Source organism: Lonchura striata, chromosome 10, assembly GCF_050655825.1.
Source record: "Lonchura striata isolate lonStrDom1 chromosome 10, ASM5065582v1, whole genome shotgun sequence".
Taxonomy (NCBI): domain Eukaryota; kingdom Metazoa; phylum Chordata; class Aves; order Passeriformes; family Estrildidae; genus Lonchura; species Lonchura striata.
The window spans coordinates 19,359,701-19,379,567 of NC_140712.1; the positions used below are offsets into that span (position 1 = coordinate 19,359,701).

General features: G+C 46.9%; 1 long non-coding RNA gene across 5 annotated transcripts in view; it reads left to right on the plus strand.

Moving 5' to 3' along the window:
- Window positions 1-7,969: 7,969 nt before the first annotated feature.
- The window catches only part of LOC146766547 (uncharacterized), a 34,080-nt gene continuing 22,182 nt past the window's right edge, over window positions 7,970-19,867 (plus strand). For 4 of the 5 annotated variants that reach the window (XR_014957630.1, XR_014957632.1, XR_014957631.1 and 1 more), the window contains exon 1: window positions 7,970-19,865. This is a non-coding gene — a long non-coding RNA (uncharacterized LOC146766547). The remainder of the gene's footprint in view (window positions 19,866-19,867) is intronic. The other variant, XR_014957629.1, reaches the window with a different exon arrangement.

The window sequence follows — 19,867 nt, forward strand, 5'->3', positions numbered from 1 at the left end:
GAGCTGCTGAAGTGATATTGGCTGATATTTTGGCTGCCAGGCTGGGGTGGGAAGGCACAGGTTTTATGTTTTATGAGGGATGAATCTTCTCTCCCCAAGGCATGAGTGTTGTTGGCTCCAGATGCCTCATGCTGGAAGTTTTAAAGGTTAGAGTGCACATAGAATATTAGAATATCCTGAGTTGGAAAGGACCCACAAGGATCATTGAGTCCAGCTCCTGGGACATGGGACACTTGACAGGCGCCCCTGGACATGAGTATTGAACAGACCCTTCTCCAACATTTCTTATAAAAGGAGCATATTTTGTGTGTCTTTTATGTTCTTCAGCCCCACAAATCCCCAGCTACACCATGGGACCAAAGTTACCTGGGGTGAACAGTTCTTGAGGGGATGTGACTGGATCTGGAACAACCCAACAAACCACACAGTTCTTTAGGAGATGAAAAGGAGCTGGTGTTCTTGTGGGTGTAGAGTACAGTCCCTCCCAAAACCCTCTGAAGGCAGATGAGGCACTAAAGGGCATTTATCCCAATGCTGTGATTAGCAGCCATGACTCTGCTCATGGGAGATTTCCATTTACAAAGTTAATAATGCACTAGTAGGAGGCAGAAGGCAACCAAAGGCTGACTTTTTCAGCTGTTAATTATCAAGGTCACACTGCATTTATGTTGGATTTCCCTGTTGTTGTGTTTTAATTTCATTACAGTTATGTTTGTTGGGATAGAATCACAGGATGATTTGTGTTGTAAGGGACCTTAAAGACCATCCAGTTCCAGACCCACCACCATGGGCAGGGCCACCTTCCATAAGATCAGGTTGCTCAGGATATAGCTGGGATGAGCATGGATGAGCATTGAGAGAATTCCCCATGCAGAACAAGAAATTTTTTCCTTTCCCCAGATAGGCAGTTAATGCACTGCTTGTTCATAGCAGCATATTTCTGGAAGACAAGTAATTTTCTTCCCTTTAAAAGGACTTGGGGAAAAAGGACCATCATTTCCAGGCAGAAATTTTTCTAAGGAGGATATTTTTGTGCCTGGCTAAGGAGAGATGTAAAAAGGTCAGAGAAAATTAAAATCACATGCTCAGAACATTTTGGGGCAGGTGCTTTTCCTAAGCCAGAATTTAGTATTTGGAGGGTGTATCCCGGGACTTAAATTCCTCCTGAGATTTCACCTGTTGCAACAGTACAACTGGAAGGGTAATATTGTAATGATTTCATTCCCCAAGCAGCCTGGTTCCTCTGGACCCAGCTCAACAGCAGTGCTTTAAAACACTGCAATTTCTGCAGCTCTCACAGCCCTCAGGCGAGCACTCCGGTCTGGTCGCTGCATTTCACTTGGCATGTAGGCTACGGATGAGGAATGCACAGAATTTCCTTTTCCACCCCGTCAGATCCTCTGTCTCGAGCCTGGCCCGGCCCCAAGAGCACAGCGGATGCAGCTGGAGAAGGGCAGGTCCAATCTTGCTGCTGAGCCCCAGTGACACTTAAACTCCTGTACTGAGCTGGGCTGGGCTTTGCTGGGCTGGGCTTTGCTAGGCTGGGCTGGGCTGGGCTGGGCTGGGCTTGGCTTGGCTTGGCTTTACTAGGCTGAGCTGGGCTGAGCTGGGCTGTGCTGTTCTGTGTGTGCTGTGCTGTGTGAGCCACCAGCAGCTGGAGGTGGATGCGATGAGTGGTGGAGCATCAGCTGCTGCCTGTGGAAACAGCTCCTTTGTGAGGGAAGAGGGGTTTTTTCCCAGGCTGGAGGAGGTGATGGAGCCTAGAGAAAAAGGAGGTGGCCTTGAATCTGAATGAAGGTGTTTTCCTGATTTTGCATCTTGATTTCTCTGTTGGTGTTGGGCTGTGTGAGCAGGTGATGGGACCGCAGGCTCTGCCTGCTGAGGGTTGCTGCCAGCAGCTTTGTCCCAGCATGAAAACTGGCCACAATTAATTGTGATTCCTTAGTGTCAGCAGTAGTTGGGAATCAATATCAAATAATGAGACCAGTTAATCCCTTGTGTTGCTCCAAAAAGGTGTTTAGGAGGAGCATTGCTCTTTGGGGCAAGCATTTCTTTGTGCCACTGGTGCTCTGTGAGACTGAGAGGCTTTCCCACAGGTCTGTTGGCTTGGCCTTTGCTGCAATGGGGGCTGTAAATACAGGATCAAATTCTGTCTTATCTCATCCTTAAAAATAATTTTTCTTGGCCTGGGATGGAACATTAACTGGCTTCTTTCCTAAAGCAGCTGTACAGCAAAGATGGGATTGAATGAACCTCTTTCCCTTGAGCTTAGGAACAACTCAGGATGGGTAGAAAGCTGCTATTGCATCACTGGTACAAAAATAACTATAATTCACACCATGTACAAAGATACCACAGTCTGATTACTGCCAGCAATGGCTGTATTGGTCACAACTCTCTTTATTGCATCAGAAAAGCAAGTAATACCCCAAGGATTTTGCTGAGAAATGAAAAAGGGGTTTTAGTTTTGTTTGGTTTTTCCTTTTCATTTTTTTTTTCCAGTGGAATTATCCCAGCAAACGGTGTATAAATTGCTGGAAGAAAGTCAGACTTCAAAAGATATTAGAAAGTATTCCTCTTCCTCCCCAGACTATAGATTTCCTTTATTAGAAGAACAGTGCCTCGAAAATAGCTTGTAATAAAATTTGCTGTTTAATTAGACTTAATTTAATTTATGTATTTAATTTTGCTGGAATGGTTAAAGACTACTGATGTTGAGGGAATTTCCTTTTGTTTTTCCTGTGTATTTCCTTATCTTAAAATTTCTAGGACTGTCAAATGTTCTCTTCTGGTTTTGCTAGGAGGTCTTCCTTAGCTGTGTAGAGGCAAGTTTGCCTAATAATGTTTATTAACTTAATCAAAATATTAACAAAGACGTCTTTTAAACAAAGTGCTGGCTAGGCACTGGAATGAAATAACTGTTAACAAAACCTATGAGTTTAAACTAGAAAGGAACTTTCTGCATTCAGCTTTGTGTTCTTAATGGTGTCATTATTTTGCTATTTAGTAACCATATAAAGCTCAACTCTCACTTGAATTTTTTGCATGCAAAATTACAGAGAAATGAAAGGTAATTTCTACAGAGAAGTGTTTCAGGCTTCTCTCACCAGCAAAAAGAAATCTAAACTTAATCCTACATATTGATGTTTCTGGCCTCATGGCCAATTGGGCTGGATTTAGTTTAACCCAAAGCAATCATCAGGTCACGGTGACTCTGGAAACAATTTTTTTTTTTTTTAAGCTGAACTACTTTGTTCTTGTCTCTTCATTCCAGTTGCTATGAAGCAAAAGGCTTCAGTTGTCTTTTCTCCAGAGATTTCAGCAGCAGCAGAACAAGTGCCGTGCTAATGAAATCCTGTCTTGGCTTAATCTAAGGAGAGATTTGGGATAAACTCTGTTTGTTCAGTGACCCCCCAGCACAGAAGTGCCCTGGGGATGGCTCAGGCTGTGGCACAGACCTTTGGAGGGCCAGCCTGGGGGCTGAACCCAGGCAGTGCTGTTATCCCCAGCTCCTGGTGCTCTGCTGCCTGTCCCAGGGATAGAGTGGAGGGGGAAGGTTACTCTGTTCTCCTCTGCATCACTGGGAATTTCTTGGTGAGGTGATCAGCCACCAAAGCAGTGCCTTGTCACCCTGTGCTGGGGATGCCAAGCACTGATGGTGAGAAGGAAGGATGCTCCCATCCAGCTGCTTGGCAGAGCACCCCAGGGCCCTGAGCCACTTGTGCAGGCTGTACATGATGTACCAAATTGTCTGCAGCAGGCAGGGAAGGGCACCTGACCAGTGTGTGGTGTGGAAAACTCCCTCCCAGGCTCTGGAGCACGTTGCAATGCTGCAGGATGTAGAAAATGGACAGCATTTGAAGTGTTTCCTTATAGGATAATCAGAGGAAGTCATTGTATTAAATATCCATTTGTGTCATTAGCCTTTTATTTGGTGCTTTGTCCAGACATCCTGTTTGCTTCCCCTTGGAAGTAATTAATGTATTTCCCGTGTGCCGGGTCCGATCCAAAGCTCCGATGGAGAAGCGAAGTGAGCTGGGTCCAGTCGTGCCCTCAGCGGGGAAGGACATCTCCAGAGTCACCTCATGTGAGGAGTTTTGGATAAACACACAGCAGTGGTTATTGGTTGTCCTTAAACCTCACTCCAGCCCTGCCCAGAGTCACAGTTCCCTGCTCCCTGTGCTCCAGGGAAGGAGTTTCTGGCATCTGGGACCTCGTGCTGCTGTGGTGGGACATTGCAGCAACATCACTGGGTCATCCTGACTGGCCCAGAGATCTGCTCCAGCTCCCAGGGTGCACAGAGCAAAGGCTGAACCATAATTCTCTACATGAGGAGGTATCAGGTGCAAAGAGTTTTGACTGAAAACTTGGAAAGTTTACACTCTACATCCCTCTCCCTATCTCCTTCCAGTTCTAGCTGAGGAAGTTCTCACCACCTTTCAGGCAGGCAGGATCAGTGTCCAGCTACTTGTCTGCAGTAATTGCTTCATACCTGTTGCCTTAGCCATCCTCAGGAGCTGAACCTGGGATCTCCCCAGCTGGCAGCAAAAGCCACTGTTTCTAAACTGGTGTCTGGGAAAAGAGACAGAGGTTTTGTATATGGGGCTTCAAGGAGAGGGTGTGACATATGCTGATGAGTGGAGTACAGCCACATCCAAGGTGCACCTTAAATACCATGAGGAATATTGTGCCAGCACGTGGGATCCTGCCCAACAAACAGCTGGAGGAGCTGCAGAACCCCTGAGCAGAGTGAGGAGTGCAAGAGAGAGGGAACCAGCTCTCTTTGTGTCTCTTTTGTGCCGGGTTGGGAAGGGTTAACCAGGGAAGCACAGCCCCTGAGGACCGGGGCTGTTGTTCTATGCAGATTGGCTTGTTCTTGTTCCTTCTATTGATCGCAATCACTCAGAGCTGTGCCTGTAACAAACTGCCTTAAATCACTGCAATCATAATAAGCACACCTTGGTAAATAATGCATGAGATGGCCCTAAGCCTATATTCGTTAGAAGGAAGGTGCACATGGACCTTGGTAATAATCAGGGCTGGAGATGGGGCTTGGCTGGTTGGATTGAGATGTAGTAGCTGCTAAGGATGAGCCCTGAACTGAGATGGGTTTCAGGAGGGCTCCCCAGCCCCTCAAGATGTTGGAAGCATAGACAGGCTCCTTTTCACATTCATGAATTTTGCAGGAGATGTTTAAAATGCCTCCAAGGTTCACAGTGTAAGACAGGTTGGGCGGAAGTGGGCTTGTGGCAAGTCTCCAAACAGCATAATAGCAAGGCATCACAATTAATAGTGTTTAATATACCTTAGTGACAACAAAGCATGCAGTGGGTAACAAGTTTTGCTGTGAAAGCCTCATAGCCAAGTTAATGGTCTGGATATTAGAAGCCTTTGTTTTAAAATGCAAATTAAAAATGTTTCGTTTTCCATTTGTCTTGAGGGGTGGTGTTAGAATGTGGAGCTTCTTTAGGGCAGTTTTGCTTGGGCTGGGGGTCAGTGTAATGCTTTGGCCAGACCCAGAGCAGGGCAGGCTTGGGTGCTGTAGCCTTCATTAGAAGGTTCACGGGGCAATCTGCAGGAAAAATTGGTTATGCAGTAATTTCCACCTCCTTTTCATTCTGGGGAGATGACTTTTTTGTTTGTGCTAAGTGGCAATGATAAGTTTGGCTTTTGTGTGGTTAGAGGAGGCTGAGGAGGAGGCAGAAACATTCCTGGTTGTATCAGACAGCTGCGGATGGTGCTGGGTCATTTCACCCCATTACGGTTTCTGGCAAGTGAGTATTGAAGGGGGTGTGAGGGCATCGTGTCTCAGCGATGACTTCATTTGGCTGTCTAAACAAACAGCCGTTCCTCTCCAGGTGCAAAAGGTCTTGTATTTGTTTTTTTCCTTCCATGAAGGGAAAAGAAATACCTAAAGTTAAAATAGCCCCAGTGGGTCGTGTCTGCTGGACAGCCATGGTGGTCCCTGCTTCCTGCAAGGCAGCAGTGATGTGAGCAGGGTTCTGAGCCCCCGTGGGGTGCCTGCAGGGACAGATGGGTGGGTTCAAAAGCCCAGAGCCCCCAGTTCAGACCTTGTGCTCACGCTGGTTGGCTCTAGGCTGTCTGGAGCCAACGTGCAGGTCTGCTGGGAGCACCCACAGTGGGCTGTGTAAGGTCTGAGCTTGCACAGGACATGAGGAGCAGTGGTCACTAAGCCCCTGAAGGTTTGTGCTGGTGGAGGGACGAGCCTCTGGTGTGTTTGATCTACCTGAGATTAATTGGCCTCTCCTGGAACACAAGTGTGGGGACTGATCTTGTGCAAGGTCAATGAGTCTGGCCTTGAAAATGGGTGAATCTGTCTGGTAACTCAATTTGCAGCCCACTTCCAGCTGTCCTCCTGCCCCATCCTTCACTGGTACTGGCACAGAGATTCACAGCATGCTTTCAGTTGGGAGGGACCTTAAAATTCCCCTGTTTCCATTGTCCTGCTATGGGCAGGGATACCTCCCACTAATGCCCCATCCAACCTGGTCTTGAAAGCTTCTGGATGTTTACCTCACCATGAATCAAACCTCAGCCATCCCATTTTTCTTGAGGTCTGGAAGCAGGAAATTTAGAAGTGCTGATAAGTCTACTGTCCCTGTAAAATGTCCTCTTGGAGAATGCCAGGAGATCAGCTGGTTTGGAAGAACACCTCAGCTTCACTTCTTCCTGAATCAAACCAGAGCACTTCATAGCTGCAAATAATGTAAAATTATGTCAGACCCCTAAGTAGGCTGCATCTCAGATAAAGTTAAAACCCCATCTCTCTTGCTGGCAGTCACTTCTTAAACTTTCATTTAACTGCTCTACCTTCATCTCCAAAGCTGTATATTTGTCCTTGATACTGTTCCCAGAAGGCTATTGCAAAAATTCACAGCTGGTGGCTATGGTTAAATATAAGGAAGAATAGCAAAAAAATTTCCTCTCTGAAAGTACATTTCTGAGTGCCAAGCTCAGCCTTATCTCCAGGAACAGTCTGAGGAGCTTGAGATGATTTTGGAGTTCAGGTTTTTTTTTTTTTTTTTTCAGAATAAAGTATTTTTGCTTCTTTCTGATGTAAATAAATAAATAAATCCCCCAGCAGCTCAGCCCACATAAAACAGAATTCCCCACAGAAAAGTGATGATCCTAGCTAGTTTGTAGTTAAACTATATTTCTTCCTATATTTTTACCTGCCTCATTCATCACAGAGAATTTCAGAATGAAAAGACAGAAAGGGCCAGCAAATTTTTAGCTGTTCCAGTTGGACTGGAGAAGAAAGATCAGCAAACCCAAAGAAAATAAATGGGGAAATATTTCCCAGCCTGCATTCACCTTCACATCCTTGGGTGCTGCTGGCTTTGCAGCAGCAGTTTGTTGTTGGAATCTGTGGTACTGATGATTCTGGGATTGTAGAAAGTCTCTGTCTTTCTGCCCCGCTGCCAAAGCAGAAGCCATAATTGGTCTGTGCTGGTTTCCAGGTTGTTTATTCTGTTTATCTCTCACATGTTCTGCTGCCCTGCCCAGCTCTGTCCTGCAGGGCAGTGTGTGGGGCTCTGCCCTCAGTGGGATGTGACAAACATTAAATACCAGAAACTCCCTGGGCTGCATTTACAATAACGTGCCAATATCTGTCACCTGCGTTGGACAGTGTGTCCCCAGCCTGAACCAACAGAAAAATGCCAACACCACAGTGAGACATGGAGGGCATGAAGAAGGAGAAAAAGGACAAGACACACCCAATTTCCTCCATCTTGTCCCCTTTGGACCCCTAATCTAGAATCCTAAAATTTTACTTTTGCACCCGTGCCACACTTAATTATTACTTATATCAAACACTCAGAGCTTGTAATTCATCCTGTAAGATTGAAAACTGTTTTCCATGGACAGAGATCCCAGACAGTGTCTCTGGGGACTCTGTCCAGGGGGTTCCTGACCCCTGCCAGGGTCCCAGACCTGCCAGGGCAGCCAGAGGGAAGCTCTGGATTCCCACAGTTTGTAGCCATGAAACTGCCCATTTGGCCAGGTTCCCTGGAAGTGGAGCCCCAGCAGGAGATGCTCTGCAGGGATGTGGGATGCTGAGTGTGGTGCTCAGCACTGTGCTGGCAGGGAGGAACACTCAGAGCTGCTTCCTTTGGTAACCTGAGCCAGGGTTTGAGGCAGAGGTGAAAGGCTGATACTCCTGCCTTCCTCCTTGCCCCTGAGCCCCTCTTCTGCTTGGTTAAAGGGGTGCTCTGAGTTTGGGGAGTCGCTCCTGCAAGCAATGGCTGAAGGGAGAGCGCCCGGCTGGGTGCGCGGGCAGGGCGAGCGGCTGGCGCTGCTGCTGGCTCTTTGCTCTGTGATGGGCAGCAAGCAGGCTGCAAAGAAATCTCAGCTCCATCCTGGACAAAAGGAGAGGATAATCAACTGGAAAACTGGGTTCAATCATGGGCTGGCTGCCCTCACCATTCCCAACCACCCCTCCCCATGAAGTCTGTCTCACAAGGAGATTTCTCTAAGGTCTCAGCACAGCATGCAGAGGTATTAGGCTCATAAAGGGTTTCTTATTCACACAAAGTCCTGTGGATGCTGTGGAAGCTTGCACAGATTGCTTCTGGGTGAGGCCACAGTCTTGGAAGTGGAAGGGGCTGGGATGTTCTTAAGGCTGGGAAATCCAGGCTACAAAAAAGAGAGAGGTAGTTAAAGCCCATAAATAGTTCTCAACTAATGAAATTGCTGGGTAGGGAAAAGGGGAAAATAGCTCTTTTTTAAAGCAGATGAGGCAAACATGCCTCCCAACATATTTTCTGCTCATAAAACTCAGCCTGGGTTTCTAGGTAACTGGTGAGATACCCCAGGGAGAAGCCTCTAAGGGTTTCCCACAGTAGCCAGCTTTGAATAACCAAATGGTGGCTATCAAGTTAATTTGGTACAGGACTTGGCTCACCCCACCCCAGCTCTCCTGAGACTCACTTGTGTATAGAGCAAACCTGAAAGCCTCGGGGTCCTTCACCCACTGCTTGGATGCAACATTCACCAAGTTCAAGAGTAAAAGAGATAATTTTTATATGACCCAGGCTGACTTTCTGTCTAGCTCTGCTGAAATTAGAGTTTTCTTCTCTGTCTGAGCTCTGTCCTGGCTCCTGGGACTGCCCAGCCTCTCACAAAGCCACATCCCTTGGATGGCTCCTTCACCTGCTGGATCAGGATTCAAATTCTGATGGACATTCAAAAGGTTCTGATCCCACTCTGGATCTTACTGTTTCTTTCTTCATGTTGTTTGACTGCTGAATTACTTTACTTCATTTTACTTCTAAATTGCTTTGTTTCTAAGCAGCTGTTACTTTCTGGAGCTCAAATTCTCTGCTGATCTCAGACTCTCCTTCAGTTTTGCCCACAGTCTTGCTGTGCATTGTAATGAGGCAGTGAGTCAAGTCAGTATCAAAGGCATGGAGAGGTTCAGATGGATGGATATTTTGTGATGGATATTTTTCCTTGCTGGCCATGCTTTTCTTGCAGGACCAGGTTGCAAACAGTGGGAGATAAATAAGAAAAAGAATTCTTTCCTTCCAATGTGAGCAATGGAGTTGGGAGCGATCAGCACTTTTATTAAAATTATTTTGAATGTTTCTCCCTGACTCTTTGAGATATTTGAGTTTACCCCAGTCAGTGGAAATAAGCTGTCAGATCCCAGCTGAGATTTGACATGAGCTGAGGCATTAAAAACAAATCAAACTGGATGAACATTTGGCTTACATGGAACATTTTTACCTATTGGCTCCTCGTCTTCACTGGATTCAGACAAGTTAATTCAGTGTGTGAATGATTAAGGGCTCTTGCCTGTCATAAACTGAGTCCTGAATCCAGGGAAACCTCAAATGGCAAAGAGGGGAATCCAGGGGGGTTAAATGCACCAGTGCTTTTTGTGCACAGAAACAATTTAAATCTAAAGAGTAACATGTTTTATGTGTTAGATAGCAACTATAGAGAAAGTAAAGAGGCAGCTGATCACCACTGTGATATGAGAAGGTCTTGGGCTGCAAAAGGCACAGATACTTTTCCTGTGAGCAGGCAGGGGTGCTGGTAGGGACAGAGACCCTTTACCCTTGTGCTTGGATTTAGTATTACTCATATGCCCGTGCAAACAGGTGGCCACATAGTGAAGGTGCCAGGAGAAAGGTGAGCTGCTGATGGGTGTGGGTAGGTTAGGAGGGCAGAGATGGCCTGTTCCTGCTTCCAGAGAACCAAGCCACAGGCAGGATGGCTGAATATGACTGCGATGAAATCTGGTGATAAGTGCATTAAAATGCTTTTCTACAGATGCAGAGGTCAGCTGTGACTATAAAGGCTGAGAAAATCCTCAGTGTTTCAGGATTAATTAACACAATCTGCCAATCCCTGCAAACACAAGCTGCTCTCGTGTTTGCAGAGTAGAAGGGGCTGTAAATGAAACAACAAACTTGGGCACTGACAAGTGAGGAGATTGTTGTCTTATTCAAAGCTTCAAAAAGATTGCCTGGTGAACGAGTTCCAGACCAGTCTTGCCAAGCCTGGGGCTGGCCAGTCCCTGTGGCTGGCACAGGTGCAGGGCAATGCCACCAGCTGCTCTCACCTTTCCAGTGCCCTGTGCTGTGTCCTTCTGCTCCTGCTCCTTTTGCCCCATGGCCAGTTTCTGCTGTCCTTGTCCCTGCTCCCATCACCCACTGTCAGGGCAGGACAGGTTTCACTGCTCAGGACCTGGCACTGCCTCCCAAAAGCCAAGGATGCTGTGCTGTGACTGAGCCTGTCTCTGACCTTTCTTGCTTTGCTACACCTGCTTTCTCTCTGCCTCTTTGGCTCTTGGCTTGCCTGAGCATCTCTTGAGCCCAGATTGGCAGTTTAGTGCAATCCCAAATTATTGTTTTCTGACCAGCTCTAACCACTGAGGCATAATTTTCTAGTTCACATGATAGTTTGAAGCCCACAGGAGCTGTTAATGTCTGTTCAGGTGTTCAGCAGAGGCTGACGTGTGTGGGGAGTGGAGGACTGTGTGTTCTGTACATCCTTCTCGCCCCAAAGCTGTTGTTTTTATCTTCAGATCAATTTTATTCTCCCTACTAGACACTTTGGGAGGACAGATATAAATTAAAAGCAAATTATACAACCTGATACCATCAGTCAACAGACACCTATCTCTGCCCACATATCCCAAATAAATGAAACAACCATCACATCTGACTGCAGACTATGGAAAAGCTGAGGGAGAGGTCTGAAGGTCAAAACACTCAGACACTGTATCCATCATGTGTTTGGGCATATTTTGAATAGTGCTGCATCAAGCAACTGTCTCTCTCTTTGTGGTTGTGCTTGGAAGCCCTGGCTGTTTCAGGTGACAGCTACTGGATCAAAAAGCAGAAGTGGTGGCATGAAATTCCCTTCAGAGGGAAGATGGATGGTGTGCATTTCTGTTCAATGCATGGAGGAGCTGATGCAGTCTGGAACTGCTCCTGCTGTGGGGGATTTTCTCTGCAGGTGCACAGACCTGTGGAGAGTGCTGGCAGCCAGGTGAGGGGGTGCAGGACTCCCAGCACCCCTTTATTTTGGGAAGAGGGTGCAGGATGCCACTTTCCTTTGCACTGGAGCCCTCCTGCTCCCCAGGAGCTCAATTCCAGCTGTGCTAGAAATCAGGGTTGGCAGCATTTTGATCAGTGAGAGATCCAATGTCTCTGGATCCATCCCATGGTGTGCACTCTGTCCATCCAGGCATTCACCACTTCCTCCAGCTGCAGCTCAACTTCACCTGTGGAAATACATTTCCCTGTTAAATCTGTGCTTGCAAAGCTTGCACAGAGTCCAGACACGGAAAGCCAAGTGCTCTGGGCTGTGCTGCAACCAGCTGGGTGCTGTTTATTGCCCCCAGAGCTCTCTGTAATTGCAGGAGCAGGGCAGGGCTGGGCTGCAGGCTCCTGTTTCACGGGAGGCAGATGAGAACAGCAGTTTTGCTCTCACGCTTTTTTCCACACAAGGATTTTGTGTCTCTGCATGAGATACAGGTCTGGCTGCTCGGTGTGAGCTCACAGAGCTTGGCAAGAGCCCCTGTCCCCACTTCATCCCTGCCCATTTCCCCATGGGCAGTAATGGGGTAACCCCTGCGATGGAGGGAGGCTCCAGCTGGTGTCCATAAAAGAGAGCCAACATTTTGTTTCTGTTCTCTGCAGAGCTGAAGAGGTAATTTTTCCTCTGCAAACCCACTGTTCTAGAGAAGGGTGAGGCCAGGCCTGTCCTGATTGACTCTGCTCTCCCATGGTGGCAGGTGAGGCATAAAATGAGGAATTTGGAAGGGGCTAATGGAAGACGAGAGTGAGCCCAGAGGTGCAGCTTGAGGGGCCCATGGAGTAGAGACCTTGAAAAGTGTGTCCTTGGTATTGAGGACAGCCTTCTCCATGCTCTGCTCTCCATTGGTACCTGCCAAACTTCTCCATTCCTGAATTAGCTGATTGCACAAGAAGCTGTCATTGTCACAATTTCTGGAGATGGCATTCCCTTCCTCACATTTGCTCCTGGGGCTGTGCAGGAGGGTGTTTCTTCTGCTTGGTAGAGGAAAGCATCCAAGCTGTGTCTCCTTGGTATTACTGCATTTCCCAGGAGCATCCAGCTTGTTAAATGCCATTTCCCCTGGTGTTAGGAGTTCTGGAAGCTGCAAGCAGCAAGATCAATATCTTTAACTGTATCATGAGGACTTCTTCTGGGAAAAGGCAACTGTGTAAGGAATTGTCATGGATGCATGAATGAAGTGTTGAAAATCAGATGAGGGGCAGAGCTTAGAGGGAAAGGTGTGTCTCTGGGTGTGCTGAAAGGAAATGTTGTCTCCAAATTGCTCATTAAAAACCGCATTTTAATGTCCCAATTCAGATCCTGTTTATCCCAGTGCAATCAGGAGGAGCAAGGCTCGTGCCTGGGATGTGGCAGTACCCAGGTGGTGCAGCAGGAGGAATTTGGGAGCAGAGGCAATCCCTGCCTCTAGGACTCCTTACTGTGTTGGAGCACACAGCAGCTATAACCGAGCTCAAAATCTGCCCCATCTGAGGGAATTTTGCTGTCAGAATTGAACACAACGCCCAGCTGCTGAAACTTTGGTCTACCTGGCTCTGTCCATCAGAGAGTCAGTCCTTGGTGTGCTGCTCTGGAGATCCAGTAACGCTGTGTTGGCAGATTTTCCAGGCAGCTCATGGGTAGTCATTCACTCTTCAAAACCCTCATGTAATAAGTTAGTAGCAAGGCAGCTTCCAGAGCTGTGCTCTATTCCAGCCAGCTAGAAATTACACTATTTTCCAACTTCATTATTACCTCTGTTTTTTATTATAGCATCATTATAGTGAGAAAACTGGAAAGGAAGTGGGGATTGTATAATGCAGGAAATAGTGAATTAATACCTCTACCATATGATGGAACGGTGCAGAGCTGTGACTGTGTCAGGAAAATATAAAGCAAATAAAGATCATGCTGGCTGGGTGAGGATGGGACTTTTCCACTTGCTCAGAGGAGTATTAAGTTTCAAAAAGAATTATTTCTCAGAAATGCAAGATCTGCATTTTCTCCTCTCATGCACGTGCTCTTGCTTTTGATTAAAGCCATCATAGGGATATTGAATGTGGAGAGGAAAATAAGCTTTTATGGTATGGAGATGGGCTTTAGCACATCAGCAGAAGAAAGCTGATTTATTGCCTGAGAAATCGTGTCAGGGCATTTTAAGGAGAGGGCTACGTATGGTTATAACAAAGAATTGTCTATTCCTTATCATGTGCTTCTCCAAGGCTAAATCTTGAGGAGTGTTTATTGGCTCTTGAGCATTTATAACTACTGGCTTTGGTGGGCTGGGATCTGAATAGGAAAGTGCAGCTTGTGACAGCCAGGAATGTAGAGGGGTTTGTCTTTTTTATTCTGAAAGAGTAGGCAGTACTAAATAGTGCAAAAAATCTTTTTATTCTTATCCCTGACACTTTTTGAATCACGTTTGTACTTTCAGGCTCGCTGACCTTACAGTGATATACACAAATCAGACAAACAACCTGCTATTTGCTGTGTCCCCCTGAAATTTCTGTTGGAACATGGAAATTCACTGCCATAATACATGGAAATGGCTTTGCCTGCACTTTCTTTCTGCACACGCTCGGCTAAAAGCCTTTGTAAAATGTACCCCTAAAAAACCCATTTTGTTTATAGCAACACCAGCAGGTAATTAAATCCTCACATGTATCATTTTTATTTTGACACTGTCTTTGGAGAAGTGCAGGATTGCTTGGGGTAAACCAGCCCTGCACACAACCTGTGTGTATTCTCTGGTGCAGTTGTCAGACCTCAGCAAATGTGCTTTTATAACAGCTTGTTACTCCCCTCGCCGGGCTGAAAAGAGATGCAGCTTTTAGAAACAATTTCTTATTTATGTATCTCACAATCATTCCAAAGGCCTGACAGCAACGGGATGAAGATGCCACTCAGCTGAGTAAATGCCTTCAGAAGAGCTGCAGGCAAAGAGGGGAGAGCACAGATATCAGTTGGGAAGCATCAGTGGGTGAGGAACTATGAATTTTGGAGGATAAAATCCGGATTATACGTTTCTAGAGGCTCTTGAAGGTTTAAACTCTTTACAGCCTGTTGAGAGCAGAATGATCCCTGACTTCCTGCGGGGAGGCCAGCGCAGGGGTGGAGGGATGCAGCTGTGGTACTGGCCTGGAGCAGCTGGACAAGGCTGGGAGGGAGGCAAAGAGGAATTTCGCATCACCTGAAAACGCAGGGAGGAGGTGGGAAGGAGTCCCCAAACCTGCAATGAACCCCTGGGAAAGCAGCAGAGCTTGGTCTCATTCCTGCTGTGAACGGGACCAGTGCAGAGAGCTGGGGCAACCCCCGGCGATGCTTTCAAAGTCCAAGAGTTATATAGGAAAATTATGGGATGTGAAATAAAATACTAGGTGATCGATGAAAAACATACGTTTATTGAGATGTAACAGTCAATTGCATGGCTGTTAAAACAGCTATAACTGCGTATTAAATAATCTGTTCAGCTGGTATTTATTTAATATAATCGCAGCCTATTAAACCTGAATTAAGTACAGAGTTAAGTGTCTCTGGGACACACAGCTGAAAATGATGCCAGGAACATTTAGTGTTGCCTGAAACCCTTTGTGGAAAACTCCCACAAACACGGACTCTGCTGAGCTATCCTTTGCTTGATGGGGGAAATAAAAGATGAGATTTTAAATTTTGACCTGGACTGTGGGAGAAATATCTGCATCTGTCACCTAGACCCAGACTTAATGTAGATGCTTAATTTCTTCAGATCAAAAATATTTGTGTGACATTTTGGAACTGCTCCTTTTCAGATTTTTGTATGGTTTATTTTGCTTTACTTGCACATCTTTGCTCCCCTGATTGCCTGATACTTATGCAGTTATTCACACCAGCACAAAGTGAGTCCAAGGTAAATGTAAAATTCTGCTAAATCAACACAGGATTTGCTCTGACCTGGCTGGGCTTCCAAATGAGAGATGTGGCTAAGGAGTGGCTCACACCCTGGAAATACGAGGTCGGAGGACTCAACTCCCAACAATTTTCTTTTTTTCTTTCTGCCAGCTCCAGGGTTTGTGCCCATCTTGTGGGCTCAGGCCATGCTCTGGTTTGCTCCATGGGTGTTCCAGTGCTGCTCTGGAGTCAGCTGGTGCCAAACACCTCGGAGCAAGCACACAGCAATACCTGGGATGAAACTTATATCTGTCGCTTTGTGGAATTGCTGCTAAACCTATCCTGGGTTTGTGTCAAATTTTTGCTTATTTTATGGCTCTTCCTTCTCTTTTTAGTGACAAATGAAACCAAGTGAAGACTCTTGTCTTTCAAAAGAAATATCCAGACCGAACGCTACGTAAACTGCGTATGGTGTGCATTATAGATTTATTTTCATGAGAGCTTGCAAAGAAAAAGTGCTGAAGTCAGGGCAGACCCTCACTCATTAACCCTCGATGCCAGGGCTGTCTGTGGTGTTTTATGCGCAGATCATTTGTGTTTCTTTTACAGGACTTTGTCTTTCCCCAGCTTCCTGAGCCAATCTGTCATTTCACCATTCCCGGGGTGTGGAAGAGCTGTGGAGAGCTGATGGCAATTTATCCTTCCCATCAGAGACTGTGGCAAACACCAGCGGAGAGGAGGCAAGCGAACCCACGCCACCCTGCCTCCCAAAAATCTCTCCTGTTTTACAGCCGGGGCGGAAAGAAGCGGGCAGATCCCTGTTCCTACAGAACCTGAATGTCTCTGTGTAATGAATGGCACCGCCTCAATGCCCCTTCCCCTCTCTCTGGCTAATTATCCCGTGTTTAACAGGCAGACAAAACCCCGCTGCACCTGCACAGCCTCGGGAAGCACAATGCCAACAAAGCGGCGTGGCGGGGACCCCACCGCGCTGAAAGCCCCGCCAGCCCCTGCAAGCGCTGCTTAGAAAAAGGATAAGAGAAAAGGGAGGAAAAAAAAAAAGAAAAAAAAAATAAAAAAGAGGAAAAAAAAAAAAAAAGAGGAGGAGGAGATTCGCTCGCTTGGACTTTTTCACTATTGGAGAGAATGGGTGAAAGCCCCACAAAAGCGGCTTAATAAAGAGGAGAGGGAGAACAAGGCGAGAGGGGAAGTGCAGGGCAGGCTGAAAGGAAGGAGGGCTTTCCAGGTTGTATTGTTCCTTCGCCCTCCAGAGATCCTTGGGCAGCGTCTCAAAAGCCGTGGATGACATCCAGTTGATTGGTTTTGCCGCAGTGTTAGGCTGGAGAATCAATGTGTCCCTGTGCACATCCCTGTCCACTTGTTAGGGGGACAAAACGGGTCTCATTCATGGCACTACAAAGGGGGAGCTCTGCTTTCATGTGGTGCTGGATGGCCCCTCACCTGTTCCTTTCCTTGGGAAGAACTGGGCGAGGTATTTTTGGATGCCTTTTTGACCAAGTTCTTCCTAAAAATCGCTGCAGTTCAGCAATAGGTGAAGCTATGATTTTTTTTTTAAATACAAAAAATTATCTAATCACTAGAATATAAATAATTTTTTACTTTCCATACAGAAGTGTAGACTTGTTCCTCCCCAGTCCATACGCATACGAAAGGAAACCTTATGTAGAACCTGTGTTTTTTTATGGATGGGTTGGATGACTATTTGGCTCAGTTTTAGGGCACAACTCTTAGAAAATGCTGCTGCCTTGCCATAAATCGTGGTTTATGTGCCATGTGGGGAGAGTCAGGCCCCCAGGTTGATGTAGGGCAGCTCAGGAGGGAGCAAAGTGGGGTGCATTGCTCACAGTCACCTGGGACACGAGGGACAACCTGAAATGCCACAATTTTTAGTGTGATAGATGAACTGAGCTGCTCTCTCAGGAAACCTGAGAGAGCACGGTTAAATATCTTTCCTGAGATTGCTGAAAGGTGAATGTTGAGGATGGCCGCAGATCTCTGGAGATTCTTACTTCCAGGCCAGCCTGGCCATATCTTTAGTCATCTTTTCTTGTTATTATCTGTATGGGGTGGAAATAATGGACCCACACAGCCCAGATGAGGTCCCAGCTCTGTTGTGCAAGGCATTTCTCCTCGGCTGAGTTAGCACTCCCTGACCCACAGTTTGGTGCAGAATTCCTGAGAGAGCTCTTACAGGGGAGAGTCTGTTCCCTGTGAATGAGCTCACTGATGTAAGGATTCACTGCTGTTCGTGCTGGGGAGGTCTGGGGCACCCTGGGCACACCCACATCCCCTTCACAGCATCCCCAGGAATGCCAGGCACGGTGCACACGGGCGGCTTGTGCGTGACTGACCAGTCCTGGGGTAGGCTCTGGCATCTGGGCCTGCAGGGCAGCCAATTAGGAGATTGCTCATAAGAGTAGCAGCACAGTCATTAAGGGCTTCAGGCATAACAGGGCTGGTCTCAAAACACGAGCAGAATACAGGCAGGCTTAAGTAGGAGAGTGATCAGAAGGTCAGTCCCAACAAGAATCCCTAGGAGTGTAATATGCTGGACATAAATTAGTATCATTAGCTCAAACACCTCAAAATGGGAAGTAAATTACTTCAGACACTCAAGACAGATGGTATCCACGCACCAGGCAAAGAGCCCATCTCCCAGAGCAATCCCAGTTCCTCCCTCTCCTGTGGGCTGGATGGCAGCAGGGAGATGGGACTATTGCTTGATGTGAATTCACTGGAAAGCAGAGAAGGGAAGGGGCAAAGAAAAGTGATTTTCACATGGGAACAGATAATTTTTCTGGAAGTACTGCTTCAATTCATCCAGAACATGAGCAGCAGAGAGGAAAGCTAGTTCACTAACCCAGTCTCCTGCTGCGTTCTCCTACAGTGATAAAAATATGGCTGGAAAATGTCTGTACTGTTTATTACTTTGAAGTCAAATGTGCGCTGGTTATTTTCAGAAACAAGGGAGCAGAAATGCTTTTGGCTGGCTCTGAGTTGTAAGGTCATGTGACAAATTTCCCTTTCCCTGTCCCCCTGCTTTTATACACACATGGGAATGCCGACATGGATATTTTCACTATATGTATTAAAAGTAGACCAGACCTTGGTGTGCTCTTTGGAGTTGTGTGGAATGGGAATAAATCAGAGAGGAGAGCAAGGGAGGAACACGCGCTGCTGCCTGGCAGCTTGGGTTTGCTCAGGGCACCACAAATGAGCAAGACACGGCTCTGGAAGAGACAGGTGGATGCATACCAAACCATGTGAGCCTGTGGGTTTGAAAGGAGATTTAAAGGGTGTTTAGGGAGTAGCTGGGGGGTTCAGCACAATGCTGATGGCTTCAAGTAGGGAGAGGGTTCATGGCAAGGAGAGAGGAGAAGAAAGCTGATTTCTCTGGTTTTCATGGCTACAGGGTTTAAGAGGGGCTGCAGCCTTGAGGGACTCCATGGAAGTGGTGGAGAAAGAAAACAACTGGGCCAGCCCTCTGCCTCGTACAACCTCTTGGAAGTGTCCCAGGGCATCAGCTCCAAACAGCCAAGCAAAGTAAATCCAGACTTTTAAAGAAAGCACAAGGTTAAAGAAGATTATGGAGCTCTTTTGTTTCGCGCTATTTGCTTCCTGACCCTTGTGATTAGATAAAAGGAAGAAAGCCCTTGAAAAGGTGACTTAGGTGTATTCGGGGCCATGGAATTAGAGCTGCTGTTCTGACAAGCATGAGATTCTGGACCTAGCGCTTAGCAGAGGGCACCAGGGACTAATCCCCCACCTGATGCCACCAAGAGCAAGGCAGCTCTGCCTGGTGCACCCCACAATTCCAGATCTCCACCTTTCCCTCAAAAAGCTGGCGCTGTCCTGTCTGTGACAGGGGGCCAGGCTAATTGCACGGCCCCGGTGCTGGGGGCAGCTCAGAGCAGAGCTCCCCGAGAGCTCTGCCTGCTCTTTACACTCATTCTCGTTATCCGGGATGGATGGATGGGCAGCCCCGCTGCCTCCAGAGGGTTTGTGCACAGACCTGGGCGCTGGGAGAGAGGAGAGCTGGAGCGGGGAGGAGGGCAGAGCCTGGGCTTCTCTTGATTGAGTGTTAATGGGTCCCAACTGGGAGATAGGCTCAGCTGGGTGCCAATTACCCTAATTGATAAGAAGCTCTGATGGGAGCCTTGGAGGAAGCTGGCTCCTCACCGAACTTACTAAAGGGAGGCTGGAAAAGGAAATAGCTGTTGTTGGAAAGGCTTTGGTTATTGATTTCATTTTTCTGTTGTTGTTGTTTGCTTGGTGTTGTTTGTTTTGGGTTTTTTTTTGGTCAGGATTTGGAAATGTGCTATTAGGCAAGTGGAAGAATTGACAAACAGAGCTAAGAGAGATGTGTTGTGGGTTGAGTTTGCAATGAAACAGGCAAAAACACCCAGAAGAAGGTTTCCCAAAGGCAGGT